The following is a 10,591-nucleotide window of genomic DNA, read 5'->3' on the forward strand; positions in this document are numbered from 1 at the left end:
TCCCTCCTTGTGGATTTGAGAGACCCCCAAGATAATAACTAAGTAAGTAGGGCTAACCCTTTAAAATAAACAGCCTGGGCCTTGCCTGATGTCTACTCCTGCAGCCTAGCCAAAATGCCTTCCAAAGGCCTGGAAGCCTTCTTCCCTTCTTTTCTGCATTTCCTGCCCCTACCTTAAGCCAGGAGACAATAACTTGAACGGGGCACTGAGCTGGACCCCAGATTATGGCTGCCCATTGGCACCTGGGAGCCCCAGAAGCCACATCCGTGGCTACCTCCGAGGCCCCGTGAGGCCTCAGACACGACTTCCTGTGCTGTGCAAGGACCTGGAAGTCACGTCCGAGGCCCCGTGGTGCGAGTGCCAAGCACCCACAACAAAAATTTTGTGAGTGCCTGAGCACCTAGAGCTCCTTATAGTTGGCGCCAGTGAACTTGAAAATCTGGAATATCCTTAAGCAACAGGTCTAACAGACTTTCCAAGTGTCCCTATTTTCCTGGGTCAGTCCTAGATATACAGATTTGTTCCCGGAATGTCCCACTTTTCCCTAGGACGTCCCTTTTTTCATCGCAGAAGTGTTGGAGGGTATGGAGTTATACAACACCCCAAGTCAAGGAGATGAGTAACTATACAACCTCTGGAAGACATGTGAAGGCAGCCTTCATCAGAGAAATGTTGGGGCGGTCTGAGTATAATAAAGCCATATGGGTTGTGTAGGCATAGATTCTCCTTAAAAGAAATCCTAATCACACATTCTAGAGAAGAACATGAAAAGCATATAAACTGGGCTCAAGCAGAATTAAAAGCTTACTTGGGGGAGGTGGAGAAATTTCCTCACATTTTATCTGTTTAACACATGCCCTATATTCCTCAATCCGTGTTTGTTGTTCACTTTTGTGGGAACAAATACACATTTTCTCCAGATCTAAGCATCTGAAAATGGTGAATCTATTGCTTGCAGTACTTATTAAAGCCACTTGTTTTTGTCAAAACAAACCAGTTTGGAGAGAGTTTGGTAGCGTAGCTGGCAGTTCATCATGGCTTCTTGCACTTTCTTAGGTATGAGGGTTTACAGTTATATAAAACTTAATGAATCAGTATACTTTAGATTTCCTTCCTCATACATATGGGTTCAATTAACGTCCCTGTTTGCTTATTTAAGTGTTTTCATTAAATTGCTTTACTGTATTTTCCCCTGCAACTGAAAGGGAACATGGCGGAGCTTATGCCCTCTGTCATCATCTTTTTAAGCTGAGCTTGTCCTTTGTTCCAGTGCTTTTCCATATAAAAGCGCCTGCCCTTTATTAGGGGGCTGCAGTGTGTGCCTTGCATGCTCAGATCTGCACTGCAGATGCATAGATAAAAGCTCTGTGCATGGGTGCTCAGGGGTGCTCATAGTTTGCATGTAAGCATTACCTAGTAGTTTATAAACCTTTTACAAGAACAAGTTTTGCTTCCCTTCCCTTCCCTCCCACAGCTCTGCCCCCAGCCTCACAACTGCTCCTGATGTGCCAAGCTGTTCCTTACTATGTCTTGTTTAAGTGACATTCAAGGGTAGAGTTGTAGCTTAGTAGTAAACCATCTCCCACATATGCAGAAGGCACTTGGTACCCCACTTACCAGGGATTAATCCCCAGTGCTTCTGAACTGACTTCCAAATAGGCATGGTTAGGCTTATACTGTTAATTAACTTTACCAAACCCCACACCCTTTAGATCTAGTCCTCTAATGTAAGGGTGTGTGTTTCTCCCTAGCTGTTGATAGATTTGGGACAGGGAATCTGAGGTTCAGTAGTTGTGTCTTCTTCCATCAATCTGGTCCTTTGGAATCTTGTGGCTGCCATGGATGAAGAAGGAGGAGGCAGAGGAGGAGGAGGAGGAGAAGTTGGGGCTGGGCTTAGCAACTCTCTTTAGAATCCCATCAGCCTATGTAGAGAGGACTTGAAATTTTCTTCCAAATGCTCATTTAACCACCATATTTTCCGAGAAAAGCTTACAAATGTGGCTTCAGGGTCCTCTAAATGTTGTTAAAAATCATAAGGTAAATTTGAAGGGAGGGAATGAGTTTATTAGTTTTGAAAACTCTGAGTACTGCTGTAACTACTCTCATGATATTTGAAAGCCTGAGTTATGATGTTTAAACATGTGGTGTTAACAATACCATTTACCTCCCCGCCACAGCAGTACCTATTTATCTATTTGCACTGGTGTGCTTTTGAACTGCTAGGTTGGCAGGAGCTGGGACAGAGCAACAGGAGCTCACCCTGTCACGCAGATTCGAACCGCCGACCTTCCAATCGGCAAGCCGAAGAGGCTTAGTGGTTTCATCCAGGAGTCATTCACCTTTTACCTTAACCTTAACAATACCCCTGGGCTCACAGAACCTGCTCCAATACCCTCTCTCATTTTGGATACAAGGTTTTATTTTATGCTGTTGTTTGTGATGAATAGCGGGTGGTGTTGTGGGTTAAACCACAGAGCCTAGGACTTGCCGATCAGAAGGTTGGCGGTTCGAATCCCTGCGATGGGGTGAGCTCCCGTTGCTCTGTCCCTGCTCCTGCCAACCTAGCAGTTCGAAAGCACCTCAAAGTGCAAGTAGATAAATAGGTACCGCTCCGGCGGGAAGGTAAACGGCATTTCCGTGGGCTGCTCTGGTTTTACAGAAGTGGCTTAGTCATGCTGGCCACATGACCCGGAAGCTGTACGCCGGCTCCCTCAGCCAATAAAGCGTGATGAGCACCGCAACCCCAGAGTCATCTGCAACTGGACCTAATGGTCAGGGGTCCCTTTACCTTTAACTAACCATGTCTATTCAGAAGCATGTCCTATTGAATTAAGTGAGGCTTATTCCCAAGTAAATGGGGATATCATTGCTGCCTGAATTGAGTGGGCAGGAGAAGCATCCCTGCTAACAGGACCAGGTTGAGGGTAGACAAGCAGGTAGTGGTTCCAGTTCTTAGCAACAGTTTTCCTAGATTCAGCATGTCTGTTTAGATTTCTTTGTAGACTGTGCTCTTAGGCCCAAGGAGTAGTGCTGCAAACAGCAGACACTGGAAATACATTTAAAATGTAGTAGTGAATGATTTCAGGTAAGCAAATACTCTGGTTCTTTAACGTCTCCCAGGTATGATAGCTCAGGTGTGCATGTGGAGCTCCTTTGACCTGATGAACAAATCACCTATTACCATCAGGTAAATCAAATACTGCAGGGGGATCCAATTCGCCATTGCTTTTGATGCACAAATTATCGCTGTCCCTTGAAACAGCTGGGGATCTATGTGCAGCTCTGCACACTCTGCAACTTTCTCCATTATCCAAATACTTACTGCTTTTTAATCTTCCTCTGTAAAACTAAATTATGTTAATTTAGGAAGAACTACTGTAGCTGTTTTGGCAGTTGCTAAAAATGTGTGCCATGAATTGGGAACTCTGCGGTCAAACTATCCCAGTCCTTGGAGCAGCCACAGCAGTCACACCAGCTGAAGGCCTAAGTATCCTAGAATCATAGAGTTGGAAGGGGCCCTGAGGGTCATCTAGTCCAGCCTCCTGCAATGCAGGAATATGCAGCTGTCCCTTATGGGAATCGAACCTGCAACCCTGGTGTTATCAGTACCACACTCCAACCAACTGGGATGCTCTTTGAACGCCTTGGGAAAGTGCTAGAAACATACCAAGTATTAGCAATAACTTGTATCTAAATTACAAAACCTTTAAACAAGCCTTAAATGCCTTATCTGCTATCTCTTTATGAAGTCTCTACCCTTGATTCTTTGTCTCAGCTGTTGCAGCAACACAATGCTTGTCAAATAAGCGGCCCAGCCATCTACAATTTAAAAACATGCTTGCATGGACTAAGTTCATCGCCCCTTCCATAATCAAGGGATATTCTTTTTCTTATCTTACCTGTCCTTCAGATAAAGGCCAGTTATCCCATCCTTACTTTCATCTAACAGCACTGGTCTTTGTTCATAGATAGATCTTAATGATTTATTTGAGACAATGGCCATGCTTAGCATAATAAAATTGTCCCCTTGAACCCTGGGCTGATAGAGGTAAGCACATGTCTTCTCAGTAGCTATTCTTCCAGTTCTGTGATTCTATTATTCTCTTGCTATTTCAGTATAATGGCAATCATACGTTACTTTAGTGCTATTCTAGAAAAAGAGGTGCTGGAACTCACCATTAACACCTCCCTCAGTCTCTTAGAACGGCAATGGCACACATCTGAGAGATGCCGGAACTGAGTTCCTGTGAGTTCCAGCTGAAGAAAAGCCCTGGTTACATTAACATTTTCCCTTGGTGAGATTTGATCTGATGGTAGCGTCTTTCCCTGTTGGGGTGGAGGGCTGATGACTGCGGTCAGCCCCTAGAAATTAATGGGATCACAAGGATTCCTGAGTGCTCCGGGGATTTTCTGGTTGCATGTCTGATGCTCCCATCAAGGCTCTGACCTCACTATGGAATGAAGAGATGGAAAGCACCGTTGATAGGATGGCCCCTAAGCAGGGAACTAAGAATCTGTTAATTTCAGTTCTGTCAGTTTCTAGTTTTCCAATCTTAAATTGAGTTCTCCGGTTTTCTGCAGCAGTTTGGCTATTCCAGGAATTAGAAAAGTCTTGGTATACAACCTACTCCCCACCCCCCACCCTCCGCAAATCATAACGCTACAAAACCCAAGAATTCTAGTTCCAGAGTGAGCAATGGTCTGTTAGATAGCAAATATTGGTCATGTGGAAATCCATTGAGGTTTTTTTTTTTAATCGTAAGTGAATACGGATCCAAATTTCACTCCAAACACCCAACATTTTCTCCTCCAAATTGATAGAAATATATATTTTAAAACCCCAGACTTTCCCATCTAAGGTGTGGAGCAAGATTGCCAGAATCTTTGAGCTTGTCTGAAGTGATATGATATAGTAAACATGTATTCATTCACCAGTGATGCACACTGAACTAGTAAAATGCATGCACAGCTGATGGGTCTATGTGCCTGTTTCTAGTCAAATAATTGGCAAGAGCCCTGATCAGCTGTTCTGGGGAGGGGGCCTAAATCCAGCCTTCTGTTTTCCACTCCCTAACAGCTGATCAACAGTGTCACTTATTTTATGGCCAAGGCTGTGTCCTGGCAGCTGAATCAGGGCAGGGACTATACACACAGCACCCCTTTGTGCACATAGTTTTTCATCCAACGACAGGTATTTGCATGGAAGTCCCCTAGCTGGGATGTATGAGAGTGATGTAGGCTTATCCTGTGTAAGAAGTATGGTCAAAGTAAACTAATTCATGTTTAAATATGTGTTAACTCCTGTCTACCTAAGAGTGTTATTTGACATGTTTAAAATGTATAGTTAAACCACATTAATTCCTTATGGAGCCATTCAGCAGTCAAATCTACTATCATGCTGTTATTAAACAAACAAAATGTCTCACACAAAATGTCTAGGAAGACTTGAAAACAAGCAGTTAGAGGGAGATCCCTCCCTATTAAATCAGATATGAGTTTAACCATAACAGGAGTTTTAGTTATTTGCCTAAATTTACCGTAAATTGGGGTTTACATCAGACCCAGAAAAAGACGTCCACTGAACTTGATCAAAACCATTATACAAACTTCTTTAAAAAAAAACTCTAACAAGGAAAACTATTGACGAGACTGCATTATCCGATTAACCATCCGTTTGAATTTGATGGTATTCGTAAGACTTACAAAAAAAATGTTCTTCATAACTTTGTTCACTTTCAGCAATGAGAACTTCTCCACGGTAATGATTGTAAAGTAAAATAAAGGTTGAGACTGCCACCTTCTGCCTCATCAAAGCCTGATTCACACAGTTGAAATTCAGCAATGCTGTTATGTCTTTGTGTGCTCCATACTAGACATACGGTGCACTGTGGGATACAGTTCTTCCCTCTCAAAGGGGTAGAAGGGTTGTGGATGTTGTGGGGAGAGGAGCTTGCTGGCTTATAATGTTTATAAAGCTCCCAAATTTCAAACATGTGAGCAACTTCAGTCTGCCACAGAGTGTGTCCACAAATGCAGGCAGCCTCTCTCTTATCTTCAGAGGCAGTGCTTCATTTGAGGGAAACCTGAATAAAGTAAACAAATGAGAACAGGATTGATTCTTCTGCCCTTAACCTAAAATGGCCAGTTGGTACATTCTAGCAGTTCTTTAGTACTCTAAGCTCAGCCACAGAAATATGAGCGATGGTCACAGTGAATCTCTGGCACTGTTCACAACTCTGAACTTTTCCCCCAAATGCGGCCATCCTGCCTAGCTACACAGGTCTCTTTTTAGGAACACAGGAAACTGCCTTATATCAAGTCGTATTGTTGATTTATCTAGCTCTGTGTTGTCTACACTGACTGGCAGTAACCTGCCTTTCCCATCTCTTATCTGGAAATGCCGGGATTTGAATGAACCTTGTACCTCTTGAATGCAACACATGTCCTCTATCAATGACTTACTGTCCTTCTGCCTTCCTAGGGCTCAGCTCATGAATTACCTGACTGACTAGCTTAAAAACATTATTTGATCTCTCTTCACTCACTTTCGCTCTTCTTCAGACAGAGAGCGCTTGTTTCCTTCATTTTGCCCTGTTAGCAGCCAGCTGTCGGTGTTAAATGTCAGGCCTGACTCATATACGGCTCTGTCCAGGTTGATGCTCAAGCCATGGCATTTTGTAACAAGCAGATTGTTGAATATGGAGGTGGTAAAGTACGAGTGTATTATTTCTGAGGCTAAAGTAGAATCGGTGGGCATCGCTTGCTCCACTCATTGCCTTTACATTCAATTCATACTGGCTTCTTTTTATTTTTAAGTCACCACATAATGCCTCTGTGTTCAGATGATGTTTGAGGTGAGATTGCGGGTCAGACATTCTGCTGCTGAGGTAAACCATGGGTGTCAAACAGCTCTTTAGATCTTACTGCAATCCCTTATTAATGAAGTATTGAGTGAGGGAAGACATTTGATTAACTTTCCCTTTTCCTAGAGTCTACACCAAATATGAGGACATGGTGGTTAATATAGCTAATGCAGCATAGTGGCTAAAAGCCTGAACTATGGACCTGGAAGTCCCCACCAGAGTTGCAAATTGTAAGCAGTGAAAGCTTACAACACTTACAACATGGTGGGGTGAGGAGTGAGGTGAGGGGTGGTGGTGGGAAAATGAAGTACTTGTGGGATTGAGTGTGGGTATGTCTGAATATTCTTAAGGATTGTATGAAATGTATGTTTGTATATTCGTAACATGTATGTATTAATGTTGAATTATTTTAATAATAAAAATTATTTAAAATAATAATAATAATAATAAAGTAAGCAGTGAAAGCTTTGGGGATGAAAAGGTTTTGGGGGATGTTACAAAATGCAATATGCCTTTTGGGGTCGGTTTTTTTCGTGTGGCTCACTGCTGCCTCCATGTTTCCACCTTAAAAATAGGACCAACCTTTAACTCGAATCCAAAGGGAGGAAATTTCCTCTGAGCTAATAGAGCTGTGCTCAGCCAGTCTTAAGAGTGTGAATTTCACTTAATTTTTTTCCATCTTGAAACAAGGCATGCATTTTAAAAATTAAGCCTACTATACAATGAAACACATACCTCTTTGAAAAGTGTCTGTTCCTGATGCCTCCAACTGTAGAATCCAAGCTTTTTCGGGGGGGGGGGTGTGTGTGTCAGAATACACATTTTTTGGTTTTTCAGAAATGATCTCTCAAACACACTATAAATAGACCTTGAACACTTGTCTCATTGCAAAATGAAAATCGTTTGCTTTGAATAGGTTTCAGAATGGCTCAGATACAATATCTGATGTGGATCAGTTTGGAAATGTAGACACCAGCTTGGCCTAATCCCTCCCAGCTGCTTTGCTTTGTTTTTACCCCCAGAAAGAGCCCCTAAAAGTCTTCTCTGTAATCCTGCAAGCTGAAATTCAATCTACACACACACACACACACACACACACACACACACACACACACCAAGCTTTGAGCCTCAGGCTTTGGATGTGGGGAACAGGGAAGGAAGAGGTTCACCTCTCCACCCGCTCCCAAGGTGGTAAAACTCCTTTCAATTTAAGGGGAGAGCCCCCAGAATCCAATTCACATAAGTGCACTAAGAGCAGAGCTTTCAAAGTCCACTAATCTAAACAGACAATCGATAGCTTTGAGATTTTTCACTAAGTAGTCATCTTTCTGTTGCTGTTGACAACAAGGACCTTGTTTCTGGTTTCTGTTTCAGCTTATAGCAGTGAAGTTTAGCTCGGGCATCAACCTGACTGGCAAGCCAAGTTTCACACACGGTTCTGATTGTGAACCCTAAACAGCCATGTATGTCGTAGGCTCTGCTACCTTTAAATGTATCCCAAGAAGAATTTATGATCCTTTCCTAAGTGTTTCCCATAGGATTTCTCTCCAGCTCCATCCTTCCAAACACGGGTAAGCGATAGGAATTCTACAGGCTGTTCTTTGCCCTTTTACTTTTGGTGTTATAGCAACTGAATCAGCAGCTATTCATTGTGTGATGAATTACCTGAGCTGCTTGGCCTCTTGGTACTTCATTGGTCCAAAAGCTTTTAGGGTTTATTTTCAGTTTTATGACACTTTTCAAATGCAGGAGTTTGGTGTTTTTTTCTAATCCCCTCACCCCTGCATATGTAGGCAAAAAAAAATTTAAAAAAATTTAGCAAACAGAATTCTTTGGCCTGGAAAAGGGGAAAAACTAAAAACTGAAAAACAGAAGCAGGAAATGGAGGGTCATAGCTCATGCACACATCTCATTTATACTGAGCAAGAATGGTTCTATGATGTTTACATGAGCTTAGTGGATGCTAGATAATAGCAACAAAAAGGTGGGGTATTATTTTTCTGGTCTTGTAGCAAGGGATGGGAGGGGGAATTTGATTCAGTTCACATTGAAAGGGGAGCTTCATAATTTGCATTTTCCAAAACAACGTGAGGACCGAAACACAACCTGCCATGGACTGGCTGGATGAAGGGGGGTGGTAGGCACCAGCCAGGGAATCACTTAGGGAACTCCCAGTGGGAGGAGGCTCAGAGCCAGGAGACTGGTGGTGGGATGATGATGATGAGTGGTCAGAGGGAGAAGAAGGAGCAGACTGGGACGAGGAGGTGTCAGAAGCTGAAGAGGTAACAGGGTTTAGTGAGCAGGAAGAGGCTGGGGCAGAGGGCAGTCCGAGGCAGAAGCAGGGCTGGGGAGGAGTGGGACCAGGAGGCAAAGAGGCTGTCTGTGGAAGAAGCCAAGGAGTCTCCCCCTCCAGTTGTAACCAGCTCCCCTCTTCCCTGCTCTCCTAGAACATGCAGAGAAATGAAACGGGCAGAGAAGAATGGAGTTGTGCGCAGACGCTTTGTTCTGAGGGCACCATCATATGAGCGAAACTCTGCTCATGGAACTTGGCTCCAGCCCACTGACTTAGAAAGAGTTTGAGCCGTAATCATTTTTTAATACGCTAATACTAATGGCAAAAACGAAGCTCTCCGCGCAGAGCGAAGGTCAAGTTCTGCGTGAAGAATGTTGGTTACGGCACCACCTGCAATGCCAAACTGTGAGTAATGAGGGTAATTGATGGGTGCCATGTTCTCACAACAGGCAGACTCTGGAAAACTGGAGGGCCTTCCTTGTTGTTACAATAACATCACCAATAAAGAGCCAGGGTTTTGCACACACTGTACTTTCAAGTGACGGGAAGCACTAAGGCTCCGTTCCAAGACAACATGTGTGATATCTGTTTGGCAAGTGCTACAACATGTGTTCTCTCTTCTGTTTGACTTTTCAAAGCACTAATGGCCTTAAGAGTCAGAGGCCTGCCATTGATTTAAATGGATTCTGGACCAATGCCATAAATTCGTGACTCAGCATAGACATTTGCACCTCAGACCCTGCCATGGTCCTTTGCAATGACAGTTATTGATGCACAAGGTTAGGGCTATTCATGCAATAACAAATATCTCTTTGGTAAGTTCCAACAACACGATCTCTGTTTAACATTGAAATAGTGTTGAATGGCTGCATGTTATCAGTAAAAATAAAGGGATTTTTTTCTATTCTTAAAGCCCTCTGTAGTACTATATCCCAGTGCTTCTTTTCTTGCTGCTGGTTGGAGGAGAGACGAAGGGCTGGAATTAATATTGCAATTAACCATTATGCAGAAAGGACATATTAAGATTTAATCCATTGGATTAATCCCACAGACGGATCTTGAGACCAGTCTTATGACAGACAAATGAAAGACAAGATAAGGACCAACTGACTGGAGGATGCGGCTCCATGGCCAGTGTTGAATATTCTGTACAGCAGAGGCACCAACTTGCAAGGGCGAAGGGAGGGGCAATGTTGTGTGTGTGATGTCCCGACATCCCGCACGGGACATCAGGACATTGGGAGGAGCTGGGGGCAGAGCTGAACATGCTGCCCATATAGCTCAATGGCTGGGGGCTCCTCCTCCTCTTGGCGCTGCCACTGGCGGAAGGCTGTTTCGGAAAAGAACAACAACAGTAAAAAATGTTTCAAAATCAGTGATTAAAATCAGTGCAGTTTTGAAAGGCTCAGCCCACCATCTTGATTCAAAATGATGT

At 43.4% G+C, this 10,591-nt stretch overlaps 1 long non-coding RNA gene across 1 annotated transcript; it reads left to right on the forward strand.

The window, feature by feature from the left end:
- On the forward strand, nt 1-9,593 carry LOC310699784. The gene is made up of 3 exons (XR_014522250.1): nt 1-42; nt 8,238-8,434; nt 9,311-9,593. It is a non-coding gene; the product is annotated as an uncharacterized lncRNA (long non-coding RNA).
- The last annotated feature ends 998 nt before the right edge of the window (nt 9,594-10,591 follow it).

Source organism: Podarcis liolepis, assembly GCF_965112155.1.
Source record: "Podarcis liolepis genome assembly, chromosome: 2".
In the NCBI taxonomy this organism is placed as follows: Eukaryota; Metazoa; Chordata; class Lepidosauria; order Squamata; family Lacertidae; genus Podarcis; species Podarcis liolepis.